The sequence below is a fragment of the Triticum aestivum genome, chromosome 7D (assembly GCF_018294505.1).
Source record: "Triticum aestivum cultivar Chinese Spring chromosome 7D, IWGSC CS RefSeq v2.1, whole genome shotgun sequence".
Taxonomy (NCBI): Eukaryota; Viridiplantae; Streptophyta; class Magnoliopsida; order Poales; family Poaceae; genus Triticum; species Triticum aestivum.
In genome coordinates this window covers 3507443-3523306 of record NC_057814.1, presented here as the reverse complement: position 1 = coordinate 3523306, position 15864 = coordinate 3507443, and the positions used below count along the sequence as shown (strand labels likewise).

The 15864-nt window shown below is 48.7% G+C and overlaps 1 pseudogene; it reads left to right on the top strand.

Moving 5' to 3' along the window:
• The first annotated feature begins 5137 nt into the window (after positions 1–5137).
• Positions 5138–15864, top strand: LOC123166645 (disease resistance protein RGA5-like; annotated as a pseudogene).

Below are 15864 nucleotides of genomic sequence, written 5' to 3'. Positions count from 1 at the left end.
TGTCTGTACATGCTAGGCTCGTCAAGTCAACCTAAGTGTTTTTGCTTGTGTTCCGAGGCCATGTCTGTACATGCTAGGCTCGTCAACACCCGTTGTATTCGAACGTTAGAATCTATCACACCCGATCATCACGTGGTGCTTCGAAACAACGAACCTTCGCAACGGTGCACAGTTAGGGGGAACACGTCTCTTGAAATTTTTAGTGAGGGATCATCTTACTTACTACCGTCGTTCTAAGCAAATAAGATGCATAACATGATAAACATCACATGCAATCAAATAGTGACATGATATGGCCAATATCATTTTGCTCCTTTGATCTCCATCTTCGGGGCACCATGATCATCTTTGTCACCGGCATGACACCATGATCTCCATCATCATGATCTCCATCATTGTGTCTTCTTGAAGTTGTCACACCAACGATTACTTCTACTTCTATGGCTAACGCGCTTAGCAATAAAGTAAAGTAATTTACATGGCGTTATTCAATGACACGCAGGTCATACAAAAATAAAGACAACTCCTATGGCTCCTGCCGGTTGTCATACTCATCGACATGCAAGTCGTGATCCCTATTACAAGAATATGATCAATCTCATACATCACATATATCATTCATCATATCTTCTGGCCATATCACATCACATAGCACTTGCTGCAAAAACAAGTTAGACGTCCTCTAATTGTTGTTGCAAGTTTTTACGTGGTTTGTAGGTTTCTAGCAAGAACGTTTTCTTACCTACGTATGACCACAACGTGATTTGCCAATTTCTATTTACCCTTCATAAGGACCCTTTTCATCGAATCCGTTCCGACTAAAGTAGGAGAGACAGACACCCGCTAGCCACCTTATGCAACTTGTGCATGTCAGTCGGTGGAACCTGTCTCACGTAAGCGTACGTGTAAGGTCGGTCCGGGCCGCTTCATCCCACAATGCCGCCGAAACAAGATAAGACTAGTAGCGGCAAGAAGAATTGGCAACATCAACGCCCACAACTACTTTGTGTTCTACTCGTGCATAGAAACTACGCATAGACCTAGCTCATGATGCCACTGTTGGGGAACGTAGCAGAAATTCAAAATTTTCTACGCATCACCAAGATCAATCTATGGAGTAATCTAGCAACGAGGGGAAGGGGAGTGAATCTACATACCCTTGTAGATCGCGATGCGGAAGCGTTGCAAGAACGCGGATGAGGGAGTCGTACTCGTAGCGATTCAGATCGCGGTTGATTCCGATCTAAGCACCGAAAGAACGGTGCCTCCGCGTTCAACACACGTGCAGCCCGGTGACGTCTCCCACGCCTTGATCCAGCAAGGAGAGAGGGAGAGGTTGGGAAGACTCCATCCAGCAGCAACACGACGGCATGGTGGTGGTGGAGGAGCGTGGCAATCCCGCAGGGCTTCGCCAAGCACCGCGGGAGAGGAGGAGGAGGGAGAGGGGTAGGGCTGCACCAAAAGGAGACGTTCTCATGTCTATGGCAGCTCCAAAACCTCAATATATATAGGGGAGGGGGAGGGCTGCGCCCCCATCTAGGGTTTCCCCCCTCAAGGGGTGCGGCCAGCCCTAGATGGGGCTTGGGGGGCGGCCAAAGGGGGGAAGAGTGCCTCCCAAGTCAAGTGGAGGCCCTCCCCCTTAGGGTTTCCCCTCTCCCATGCGCATGGGCCTTGGGGGGGCTGGTTCCCCTGGCCCATTAAGGCTAGGGCGCCCCCTTACAGCCCATGCTACTGTATTGGACATGGTGGAACATTTTCCGGACCTCCGGACCCCTCCGGAATCCTCCGGAATCTTCTGGAAGCTTCCCGGTACAATACCGAAAAAACCCGAACTTTTCCCGGAACCCGAACAACAACTTTCCATATATAAATCTTTACCTCCGGACCATTCCGGAACTCCTCGTGACGTCCGGGATCTCATCCGGGACTCCGAACAACATTCGGTAACCACGTACATGCTTTCCCTATAACCCTAGCGTCATCGAACCTTAAGTGTGTAGACCCTACGGGTTCGGGAACCATGCAGACATGACCGAGACGTTCTCCGGTCAATAACCAACAGCGGGATCTGGATACCCATGTTGGCTCCCACATGTTCCACGATGATCTCATCGGATGAACCACGATGTCGGGGATTCAATCAATCCCGTATTCAATTCCCTTTGTCTATCGGTATGTTACTTGCCCGAGATTCGATCGTCGGTATCCTTATACCTTGTTCAATCTCGTTACCGGCAAGTCTCTTTACTCGTTCCGTAACTCACATCATCCCGTGATCAACTCCTTGGTCACATTGTGCACATTATGATGATGTCCTACCGAGTGGGCCCAGAGATACCTCTCCGTTTACACGGAGTGACAAATCCCAGTCTCCATTCGTGCCAACCCAACAGACACTTTCGGAGATACCCGTAGTGCACCTTTATAGCCACCCAGTTACGTTGTGACGTTTGGCACACCCAAAGCATTCCTACGGTATCCGGGAGTTGCACAATCTCATGGTCTAAGGAAGTGATACTTGACATTAGAAAAGCTCTGAGCAAACGAACTACACGATCTTGTGCTAGGCTTAGGATTGGGTCTTGTCCATCACATCATTCTCCTAATGATGTGATCCCGTTATCAACGACATCCAATGTCCATGGTCAGGAAACCGTAACCATCTATTGATCAACGAGCTAGTCTCCTAGAGGCTTACTAGGGACATGGTGTTGTCTATGTATCCACACATGTATCTGAGTTTCCTATCAATACAATTCTAGCATGGATAATAAACGATTATCATGAACAAGGAAATATAATAATAACCTATTTATTATTGCCTCTAGGGCATATTTCCAACAACCGCACCATGCACCAGCCTCGCCCGTGCACACGCCGCCTCCACCAGCTGTTACGCTCCCGCCGCGTGCTGTTCCCGTCCCACCACCTCACAACCTTCACCGCATGCGCACCCGAGCCAAGTCGGGCTTCCTTCAACCTAAGAAACTCATGACTATCTCTACCACTACCGGCCCCATTTCTCCCATCCCACCTACTTACAAACATGCTCTCAAAGACCCAAACTGGTACAATGCAATGCTTGAAGAGTTTAATGCTTTGTTGGACAACAAAACGTGGTCTTTGGTTGCTTGCCCTGCAGGTGTGAAACTTGGTGACCGGCAAGTGGGTGTTCCGCCACAAGCTACATCCGGACGGTTCGTTGGCTCGGTACAAGGCGCGGTGGGTTCTTCGCGGGTTCACGCAGCAGCCCGGCGTCAACTACGGGGAGACTTTCAGCCCCATGGTGAAGCCGGCCACCATCCGCGTCATCCTCGCCCTCGCCGTCAGCAACAACTGGGCCATAAACCAACTCGACGTCAAGAACGCCTTCCTCCATGGCACCCTCGACGAGGTCGTCTACAGTCAGCAACCTGCTGGCTTCGTCGACACCGCACGCCCCTCCGCCGTGTGCAAGCTTCACAAGTCCTTGTATGGGCTTAAACAGGCTCCGCGGGCGTGATTTCAGCGGTTCACCACGTTCCTTGCGTCGCTCGGCTTCGTGGCGTCCAAGTGTGACTCGTCTCTCTTCATCCTCCGCCGCGGGGCCGCGGTGGCGTATCTTCTTCTCTACGTGGACGACATAATTCTCACAGCTAGCACTGCCGCGCTGCTCACCTCCATCACCACTGCTCTCACATCGGAGTTCTCCATGACAAACCTCGGCGCGCTTCACCACTTCCTCGGCATCAATGTACAGCGCAGTGCCGCCGGTTTGTTTCTCTCGCAGCAGCAGTACACGCTTGAGATCCTCGACCGCGCCTCCATGCTAAACTGCAAACCCGTCGCTACTCCGGTCGACACCAAAGCAAAGCTCTCCGCCACCGAGGGTCCTCCGGCTCCCGATCCCTCGCTCTTTCGCAGCCTCGCTGGTGCCCTACAATACCCCACACTCACTCGCCCTGACATAGCCTACGCTGTGCAGCAAGTATGTCTCGTCATGCACTCGCCGCGCGCCCCGCATGTCGCCCTGCTTAAGAGGATCTTGCGCTATCTTCGCGGCACCTCCCATCTCGGCCTTCACCTCCGCCCGTCTGCCTCATCGCAACTCGTCACCTACACTGATGCTGACTGGGCCGGGTGCCCCTACACACGCCGGTCGACGTCCGGCTACTGCATGTACATTGGGGACAACCTTGTGTCCTGGTCCTCGAAGCGACAAACCACGGTGTCGCGGTCCAGTTCGGAGGCGGAGTATCGAGCCGTCGCCAACGCCGTCGCCGAATCGTGTTGGCTCCGGCAACTCCTACATGAGGTCGGGCGTCCGCCGGCACGCGCCACCGTCGTCTACTGCGACAATGTGTCCGCGGTGTATCTCTCCTCCAACCCTGTACAACACCAGCGTACCAAGCATGTGGAGATCGATCTTCACTTCATCCGGATCGCGTCGCCTTCGGCGATGTCCGCGTCCTGCACGTTCCAACAACCTCGCAGTTCGCCGACATCTTCACCAAGGGGCTGCCCACGAGCATCTTCACCGAGTTCCGGTCCAGCCTCAACGTCGTCGACGACCCCGTTTCGACTGCGGGGGGCTGTTGGAAGACGCCCGTTGTGCCCACCTGACCGAGTCCTGCGGTGGACCGAACACGCCGCGCACGTCGCACACAGGGCGTGCGTCCGTTGCGCACGATCTCCCTCTCGGGCGGCCTCGTCTGTTGTAGCTCATGTGTATATATATGTGTAACTGTGTGTATGATAAATATACGGTGAATTACACCTTTCAGCTTTCGTTACTCCATGTCAAGCACCTGTACTTGCACCTAATTTCCCTAAGCGCTGCCGTGTCGGTCGCCGCTCTAAACCTACCCATGATTTGTCGGTTTAAGTTGAGATTCTTTTTGTCCCTAGATTCGTAGATGGTGTTGAAATCACCATTGATGAGCCATGGCTCGCCGCTGGGGGGGGGGGGGCGGCGGTCTGCTCTATCTAATTCACCGAGGAAACCATCTTTTGTGGCGTGGTCCGTGGGTCTGTAGACGATACTTGACCAAAAACTAGTCGAAGGAACTAATGTTACTTTTGCCGTGATGGAGTAGGGCCGGATGCAGTGGGAGACTACAGAACTAAATTATCCCAGAAGATCGACGCCCCACAGCAGATGGCCGCGGCCGGCAGCACCACACACATAGATAGTCAAGGTCCGCCAACCTCGCGCACAAGCTGCTGCGACCAAGACTCATGCTTTGTTTCTTGAATGCAGAGGATGTCCAGCCGGTGTGCGTCTTCTACGTCACATACCGCGGATAATGGTGCTCATATGGATGGCACTCGATACCCAATTATGAGCTGGAACTTCCATGGGCTTGTGGACCTTTTTGAAGAACCATCAGAGGTGTTTTCAGTCCAGAGGTAGTTGTTCCACAGAGGCTCATCTGTGGCAGTGTTCTTGCGGACCCGCCAGAGATGGGGGTGTACCTCACTCGGTATGCCCCGTTCGCTGTGCTTCCGGTGATGGGTTGTTCTGTACTACTCCCTCCGTTCTAAAATAATTGAAGTTCATGGATTGTCTTAAGTCAAGCTTCTCTAAGTTTGACGAAGTCTATATAAAAATATAGCAACATCTACAAAACCAAATTTACCTCATTAGATTCATTATGACATATATTTTCGTAGATCTTTGTAGATCTGTAAACTTGGTCCACACCTTTCACGGTGTTACAACTGACACACCCTTCATATTGTTAATTAAGCGACAGTATTCATTGACTAATTGTACCTTTGTTGTGTGTGTTTAGATGTTCCGATCTGAGATGGAGGCAATGAGAATGTCAAGGAGACAGGGGCCCCTATCAGTGCTTCGCTGGGTGCCATGAGAGCTCTTATTGGGAAGTTGGACATGTTGCTAGATCCTTCATCCCCTCAGGGATGCTCCTCCAAGAGAGTCAAGGATGAGACGCACCTCCTCAAAGATGACGTTGAAACGATGAGCTCCTACCTTGATAACCTGTCAGAGGGGGAGGATCCTCCTCCGACTGCCAAGTGCTGGATGAATGAGGCGCGTGACTTGTCTTACGACATGGAGGATTACATCGACAATTTATTATTTGTGCCGCCTGAAGACCCCTCCCTTGTTACCAACAACACCAAGACCACCATATCCCTCCGCAAATGGTTCCGTCGTGTCAAGACTCCCAAGACTCAGGTCATTGGTGCTGAAACTCTATTAGAATTCAGGATGTATGTCCAGGAGGCGATTGAACGGCATCGGAGGTACGATCTCCATTCTTGCAACAACATAACGCGTAGGTTTGTGTCCCTTGGCCCTATGCCTATTCCAAGGCGGTATGAAGAAGCTTCCGACATAGTAATCGATGGCCGGATGAACAAATTTATCAACTCACTGGCTAACGATGGGGACAAGCAGCTCAAGGTGCTATCTATTCTTGGATCTGCTTGTCTTGGTAAAACTACAGTTGCTAGAGTGTTGTACAACAGATTTAGGAAGCAATATAGTTGTCGAGCTTTCATTCGAGTGTCCAAGAAACCTGATACGAAGAGAATTTTCTTTGACATGCTATCGCAACTTCAGCGGCAGCATCCCCCACAATATTATAAGGAAACTGAACTCATTCAAAATATCATGCAATATCTGCAAGATAAAAGGTAGTGCTTTTTTATTTCTTCATTCAAGATATATCGAAAATCCCATGTTCTCTAATGTGAGTTAATTATTAGCATGCAGGTATTTAATTATCATTGATGATGTATGGGCTGCATCAGTGTGGGATATTATTAATCATGCTTTTCCAAAGGGTAGTCATGGTAGCAGAATAATAACAACCACACAGATCGAAGACATTGCATTAACCTGTTGCAGTTATCAGTCAGAGTATGTTTTTGAGATGAAACACCTAGATGATGATCACTCTAGAAAGCTTTTCTTTAACAGACTTTTTGGCTCCGAATGTGATTGTCCTGAACAGTTCAAAGAGGTTCTAAATGAAATTGTTGAAACATGTGATGGTTTGCCACTAGCTACAGTGAGCATATCTAGTCTTTTATCAAGCCAGCCTGCCATGACAATTGATCTATTAATGTGCATTCAGCAGTCGTTTAGCTCTTGTTTTTCGGCATCAGAAAGAACAAGACAAGCACTGAATTTGAGTTTCAACAATCTTCCTCAATATTTGAAGACATGTTTGCTTTATCTTAGTATGTATCCAGAGGGCTATGTGTTCTAAAAGGATGATCTGGTGAAGCAATGGGTAGCTGAAGGTTTGATCTACACAACAGAAGGGCAAGACATTGATGAAGTTGCTGAAAGCTATCTGGATCAACTTGTTGGGAGAAGATTCATCCAGCCGATATGTGTGAACTACAACAATGAGGTGTTGTCCTATGCAGTGCATGACATGGTACATGATCTTATTGCACACAAGTCTGCAGAAGAGAATTTCATTGTGGCAATAGACTACAGCCGGAAGAATGTTTCACTCTCTCAAAAGGTCCGTCGACTGTCTCTCCTCTTTGGCGATGCGAGATATGCCAAGACACCAGCAAACATCACAAAGTCACAAGTTCGGTCACTTAGGTTTTTTGGATTAGTCAACTCTATGCCTTGTATTACAGAGTTCAAGCTTCTTCGTGTCCTGAACCTGCAACTACTCAGTCATACTGGCGATGACGACAGCCCTGTAGACCTCACTGGGATTTCAAAAATGTTTCAACTGAGATATTTGAAGATTGCAGGTAATGTCTGCATAAAACTGCCAAACCATGTGCTACAATGTTTGGAAATCTTGGATATTATGGATGTAATAGTTGCTTGTGTCCCACGAGATATCCATTTTCCAAACTTGTTACACCTTGGTCTTCCTGTTGATAAAAATCTGCCGGATTGGATTAACAGAAGGATGTCTCCCGGTGTGGAGAGAGTACGAAAGCTGCATGCCCTGCAGGATCTTCATCTAACCAGATTTTCTACACATTCTTCTGACCATCTGAATAGAAGCATGGGTTCTATTTTATCCTTAATTGGAGGGCATGGTAACCTGAAAACTGTAGTAGTGGCTCATGGCTCAATGGCTAAAAATGCTCGTGGTGCTTCAGATGTCACCCTTTCGTGGGATCTCCTGGCACCCCCACTTCTCCAGAGATTTGAGTTTTCACCACATAGCCGTATCATATTCCCACGAATTCCTCTGTGGATTGATAAACATGGCAAGCTAAGAATTTTGAAGATTACCGTACAGGAACTATTGTCCAATAGTGTTGGTATTCTCAGAACATTGCCTGCCCTCACTGCTCTGTCCCTGTATGTGGAGAAGGCGCCCTACGACAAAATCATATTCGACAAGGCCGGGTTCTCAGTTCTCAAGTATTTTTGAGGTTCACAAGTGGCATAGCTTGGATAAAATTTGTGGAGGGTGCAATGCGTAATCTCTGGAAGCTTAAGTTAGTTTTTGATTCTATTCCCTCATTGGAGAAAGATGGCTTTGCAGTTACCAGCATCGAGCATATTTTTTTTTCCCGAAAAGGGGGATCTCCCCGGCCTCTGCATCAGAGTGATGCATACGGCCATCTTATTAACGAAATAAAAGGTTCCAACAAGGTTCCAAGGTCTCCGACTGAGAAGTAATAAAAAGACAGCTCACACAGAGCAAAAGAGGCTGGACACACAGACTAGCCAAGATAAGATGCCACAACCGGCTGACTAAAGATAGATAGGTAAACTAATTGCCTATCCTATTACATGACCGCCATCCAAACCGGTTGAAGATATCCCGAGTTACCATCTCCCAGCGGATAGATCCAGTAACCAAATGCTCCCTGGCCGCCATCGGAGTGAGTAGCGACCATGAACGGATCATGGCCGTGGCACGGAAAATAACCTGCAAAAAATGAATACGTGATGTTCTGTTAAAAACCAAATCATTTCTGCAAGTCCAGATAGTCCACAACATAGCGCAAACTCCAACACGAATATGTTTCGTTAATTCAGGCTCAATCCCAGTGAGCCATGCCCCAAATAACGTAGTGACAGAATTCGGTGGAGTAATATTAAAAGCAATGTGAACTGTCCGCCAAAGTACTCTGGCAAGCGGGCAATCAAAAAAGAGATGTTTGATCGTCTCGTCCCGATCACAGAAGCTACACCTCGTAGGTCCTCTCCAATTACGCTTAATCAAGTTATCCTTGGTTAAAATAACCTGTTTATGGACAAACCACATAAACACTTTTATTTTCAGAGGAACTTTGACATCCCAAACATGCTTGGAAGTAGGAATGGAGCTCGAATTAATTACATCAATATACATTGATTTAACCGTGAATTCTCCAGACCTAGTCAGTTTCCAGCGCAATTCATCGGGTTGTTGAGAAAGATGGACATCCATTAGTCTCCGAACCAGCATCGAGCATATGCCAGGCCTTAAAGAGATCTGGACAAAATTTGGGGGGTCAGCTGCTGATTTAGAGTATGCCTTAATGACCTTCATTAGTAACCATCCGAGCAATCCTATAATCAACATGCCATCAGACAATACTCTGGGGGAACAAAAACCATATAGGAATCTGGAGCACGACTCAGATGAGGTTCTTAAGGAAGATGAGCCATATAGGAATCTGGAGCAGGAATCAGATGAAATTCTGGAGGAACAAGAGCCAGATAAATACGGTGAGAGATTAAAGAGGCGATCGGCTGATAAAAGGTACTACCAATGTTCCTTGGAAAGACAAGGAAATATGCCATCCTTTACTTCAACTTTTATTGGGCTGAGTGCACCCACGTGGCGCGGAGGCCTCAATAAAGAAAATATTTTTATAAGAGAAACATCGACTTCTTCTTCAGTTAACCTGATATAATTCTTATATGTTCTAACGAAGCTAATGGTTGCTGTAATAATCAATCAGGATTCCATGGTCACCGGATCCCTCTTCGCGCCTGCATGTTCCAGGTACATTTTCTGTCAACTGGGTGTAATATAAATGTTTCGCCATCAAGTTATTCATCCACTTGGTGGTATTTGGGAGGCTCTTCAAGAGAAAACTAAGCAGCTTGGTCTATGTGATATAAAATTTGTCACGAACTACCAATTCGGAAACGATTAATTCTCTCCAATTGGTGACTTGCTAGAGATTGAGGCTTGAGCGGAAGCAGGTAACTGTAGCAAATCCATCTAGTTACCCTCAGCAATAGCTCTGTGCTCAAAATATCGTGTATTGGGGTGAACCTTTCCCCACCCTCCCTCCCGCTCGCCCCCCACGAGGCGACGGGAGGAAACCCTACCGCGCCGCCGCCAACTCTTTCCCCGCCCCCTCCTCCTCCCTCGCCGCCGCCAGAGGGCGCGGCCGGGCGAAGCCTGGCCGGCGGCGGCGGCGGCGAGGCCTCCTCGTTCCCCCTCCCAGTGGCCTTGGCGCGGGCTGACGCGGCTGGATCGGGGTGCCTCGCTATCCCGGGGCGAGGCGGCGCGGAGGCGTGGTGATGGCGCTGCGTGTGGCGGTGGCGTGACGGGCTGGGCGTCGGAGGGCGCGCCGGTGCGTGGAGCAGCGGGGGCGGCGAGCGGCTGGTGCGGGCGGTCCTGGCGGCGGGTGGATCTGGCGTGACGGCGGTTGTGTCGAGGCAGGGCGTCGGTGACGGGTTCCAGTGGCCTGGGCCGACTCCTGGCTGGGCGCTGCGGTGGTGTGGGTCGCGGGCGACAAGGATCTACGGGCGGCCGCCCCTACCCTGGCTTCGGGCTGGTGGGGGTGGCGGCGCAGTGGTGGTGGCTGGCGGGGCGTGTTGGTCGAGTCCGCGTCGGATTCTTCCTGGTCTGGCGCTCGGACGTCGGCGGACGGCGGGAGGAGGCATCTCCGGTGAGCTTTCATGGCTGCAGATGTGGGTTGATTTGGTCTCCCTCGTCGGCGGGCACGCGGTTGCCGATGGCCTCGCGGAGATGTGTGTCAGCTACCATGGTGGGGCGACATGGGGGTGCTCGCGGGGGAGCTTGGTAGGAGGGATAGGTGGCCTCAATGCGGTCGCGCCACCTGTCGCCGGCACGGTTTGCCGGTCCGGATGCGTCCGCTCCTCCTTCTTCCCCTTTCCCCGTGTTTGGCACGGAGCTTGGTTGGAGGGATGGGTGGCCTCGATGCGGTCGCGTCACCCGTCGCCGACACGATTTGCCGGTCCGGATTCGTCCGCTCCCCTTTCTCCCCCTTTCCTCGGCCGTAGGCGGGTTGGCTCAGGTTTACCAGCGGAGCGTCTGCGGGTGGTTCCGTCGGTCGAGGGCCATCGGTTGATCCAAAGCTGGGGCCTTTGTGTAGGTTGTCTGGTTGCAGGGCGGCGGCTCTGGCGGTGGGAGGCGCGACGTTTGTGGGCGGAGCGTGCGTCTCAGATGCGGGCTGGCAAACATGGCCGCGTGGGTGGCATGGTTGCGGGTGGTTGGCGGAGTTCAGGTTCAACGGTGGAGTGTGAGTGCCGGGGTACACCACTTGTCCAGTCCTTTGACTGGCCGGCGGTGGCGGTGGCCGTTGTCGCCGTACCCTTCCTGGAGGCTCCGTCGTGGCGTTTCCACTCTTGTCGTCTTGCTCCGGGTGAAAACATGATCTTCGCTGATCGGGCGGTGGCGGCTTTCCATGGTCGCATCCTTCTTGGAGGCACCGCTTTGGAGGCCTGGCTTCGTTTTGGTCCGGTTCACCTCTCGCCTGGCACCATTGTATCTTGCCTTGGGTGTGTGCAGTGTGTGCGTTGTTCGGTATCTCGATTGTACTCGGTGATGTTTGCTTTATATAATATAAAGCGGGGAACCCTTTTTCGGCAATCCATCTAGTTTAGTTGCATACGTCGGTCCATGACGTCAGCTTCTAGTTACAAATCAGACTCTTTGATCTTGTGCCAGCCGAATCAGAAAAGAATCCCTGATTGCACGTAGCCTGGATTTCAACCTCCTATTTTCTCTTACTCTTTCTTCCTTCAATGCTTGCTCAAGCGACATGCATCTTCCCCTATTTTCTTGCCTCCAATCAATCACATACACGGCTTGGGCATGCAACATGCACACCATGAAAAACATGCCTAATTTCTGGTCCTGTCTCTCTTCTTTTCTTATGCACCTAAGTTAGGTGCTAAAATAGCATGCTTTATTGTTATACCCCCTCTGTAAACTAATATAAGAATCTTTAGATCATTACTTTCGTTTACAGAGGGAGTACAAACTAATTCCTCCTTTTCTTCGTAATTGAGGCACATATATCTTCGTACAACATCAGGGGTATGCGTAAGCGAAGCCACCGTATTACTTTCCTGACAAACAAGACATTGGGACATCATGCGCTGATTCTTTGCTGTTTCTTTTCGCTTGTGTCGTGTTTCGCCGCTCAGTGGACCAGGGAAAGCGGTTTCCTTTGCGTAATTGCTATGTTGTTTAATTCTTGGGGGTGTGTTGAGTTATATATATACTCTCTCTGCAAGCAGGCACATGATATTTTTTTTTTGCTTTTTCATTAAGCATTACCAGTTGCTACTTTTGAGATGGGAAATGAGCCTAATGTGGGAATCCCTACGGCACCGACTACTAATGATAATATGATGTTGCCGGTCAATCTCGAAGCATTTGCTTGGGAAAATTATGCGAGCACTAACTTGGAAGTTCTATAAAGATGGAAAGAGTGGCAGGTTTAGAGGATCAGCAGATGGAAGATGACACACGGGTAATTTACACATTCCAACTGTTTTGAATTATTCTTATGCTCTCTTATGGACGTAGCTAGTAGGATAGAGGTGAAGTTAGAAAGTAATATTCTTGAGGTAAATAAATATATATTAGTGACTAGTATGGAAACGGATAAATCTGCGTTCAAGCCTTAGGCTCTGGAGGGTGTGTGTGCCTGGTTATTTCTTTGCCGATGGCCACTCTCGGCAAACTGACGACACGTGGCAACCGCCGTCCCCATCTGCCGTCCGTGAAGTCACTTTATTTTGTCGAGAGGTGTTGTTTGACACTCGGCAAAGGGTTTGATGAATGTCCATGTTTTGGCTCTCGGCAAAGTCCTGCTTGCCTGAGAGGTGTATGCCGGGTGGCCTTTGCCGAGTGCAACTCTCGGCAAAGGCTTTGCCGGCGGTTATTGGCTCTTTGCCGAGTGTCCGTGGCACCCGGCGTATAGGTCGATTCCAGTAGTGCAAGGGGTAGTCCATTTTGATCTTTTAATTTGGAAGCTGTAGATATATTGATTTTATAGCTCGCGAAGAGAAATTTAATAATGTGCCGTTAGAGTTATTCGGGATCACGAAGATATAGTGACTGAGGAATCAAAATTAGAATTCTTTTAATTCTAAGGCTATTCGGAATCTGCCAACTATGCTAGACATTTGAACTGGTACTGTAATGTGTAATTTGACAGCAAGGAAATGTCAATTTCGAGAAAAAGCAGAGCAAAGACGAGGCGGACGAAGAATCATCCATCCACTCACCCAGGCGAGGGAGCGATACACCGCCGCCACCGCTGAAGAAGCCGGGCAAGATCACACTCCCCTCCCACGAGGCCACCATGGGCAAATTCTGGTAGCCTCAAACCGTCATCCCTCTTCTTTCGAATGTTTGTTTTCCTTGGACGTGTTGCTCTTGCAGTCGTGCTGATTGATTTTATTTCACTCCGGTTGTGGTCAGCTGGTCTACAGCGCGGGCCGGGGACAGGACCCGGAGTGGGACGTCCAAGTACAGCGACGGCGACCTGCTCGTCAACAAGGATGGCTTCCGCATCATACCGCAGACCAAGGAAGGCAAGGTAAGCCACTAAAGCGCGACCCAGCACCCAAGATGAAAAATTCCTCCGCTCGGGAGAAAAGAACGTAGGGCTGCACTTGGCAGATTGGTAGTTGTATTGGTTTTCATAATTTCATTGATGGCATGAACAGACTAAGAAATTGGGATGTGTGGTTGGATTAGTAGGTATGGAACAGGGGTTTCGTATTCTTATTCAGAACAACAATTTAGGACAGATGATACTAGGTAGGCCATGTAGCATTTTATTTTATTTCTTTTGGGTGGTGAATACATAGGTGATTTTCATGTGGGATATCCGCAAATGCAGTATGTTACTGAAGTAAATAATGATGTATCTAGTGGAAGAGTGCTGTCTAGCACCATTTCTTGTGGGAGTTGTCTAATTACATTATTGTTCTTAACCTGGCATGCTCTTCATTCATCTAATTTGTGTCTCGCCTTCTTTCTGTTGACATACTCGACTTCTCTAGGCTCCTCCTGTAGAGCCGCCCGAGAACCATGAGTTAAGCATAGATGATCTGGATGCGATCAAAGAGATTGGGAAAGGTAGTAGCGGGACCGTGCAATTGGTGCATCATAAATGGACTGGACAGTTTTTTGCTCTGAAGGTATTGTCCGAAACATACATTATCTGGTGCTTCATGTGTGTGGTTCACTGGTTCCTTCCTTCCAACATTTTGCCCATATGTTGCAAAGGGTCTTCACCTCCATTGGTGTATTGTCATGTCTTCAGGTTATACAGCTCAATGTTCAGGAAAGCATCCGCAAGCAGATTGCTCAGGAGTTGAAAATAAACCTGTCAACGCAGTGTCAATATGTTGTCACATGCTATCAGTGTTTCTATATCAATGGTGTTATTTCTATTGCTTTGGAGTATATGGATGGTGGATCTCTGGCTGATTTCCTGAAGGGTGTTGGAACCATTCCAGAGTCCTACCTTGCTGCAGTTTGTAAGAAGGCCAGTGAGATGTCACATAAGCAACCACGTGATTTTTTTTGCTACCGGAATGCCACCTTAAGATTAAGTAGACCTTTTCAATTGATAGTTACAACTTCCTTGTGCAGGTGTTGAAAGGACTGATGTACTTGCATCACGAGAGGCGCATTATACACCGAGATCTCAAACCATCGAATACATTGATAAATCATATGGGTGAAGTAAAGATATCAGATTTTGGTGTTAGTGCCATCATTTCTAATTCTTCTGCACAGCGAGATATGTTTACTGGCACATTTAACTACATGGCAGTGGGTGAAAGTTTGTTCAATTTATGTAAATATGCCGTCCAGTGTGGCATGAAAAGATGTCCAGCATTTTAATTTCAGCTAACCAATCTAAAATGTATACTCTTGACAGCCAGAAAGAATCAGTGGGCAGAAACATGGTTATATGAGTGATATCTGGAGCTTGGGCCTAGTTATGCTGGAATGTGCCACCGGCAAGTTCCCATATCCTCCTTGTGATAGCTTCTATGAACTTCTTGAAGCTGTTGTCGACCAACCACCACCCTCTGCACCATCAGACAAGTTTTCACCACAGTTTTGTTCATTCATTTCTGCGTGGTATTTGTACTTCTCCATTGCCCCCTTCTGCCCCTGTTAATTAATGTTACTTGAGCAGTATTTGCAAGTTGTTGAGATTTAAACTGTGAGCTTAGATACCAAAATAATGGTAGTCGGTTTTGTACCTTTTGCTTTGTCGAGTAGTGATTCGCACGGCAACAATCAGTGATTCTCTGGTAGCGGACACATTATCTGAACTTCCAGATATACATATTTTTATTCTCTTATCTTCATGGACAGCTAAATTGATTTCCTTCCCTTACGGGATATCAGTGTCGAAAAGAAGGCTAATATCTGTTTTCTTAATTTCTTCTTTCTGGATTTTCAGTATGCAAAAAAATGCGCCAGATAGGTCATATGCTCAACTCCTATCAGTAAGGACATTTCTGTCTGCTTCACAATGTGTATGTTCTTCCAAAAGCTCACTGATCTTGACCCATTTCTTCTATCCGTTTGCTCCTACACCCAGGCTCATCCGTTTCTGAGCATGTACGACAACCAGAATATCGATCTTTCTGACTACTTCACGACCGCAGGATCACCACTTGCCACCTTCAAGTAA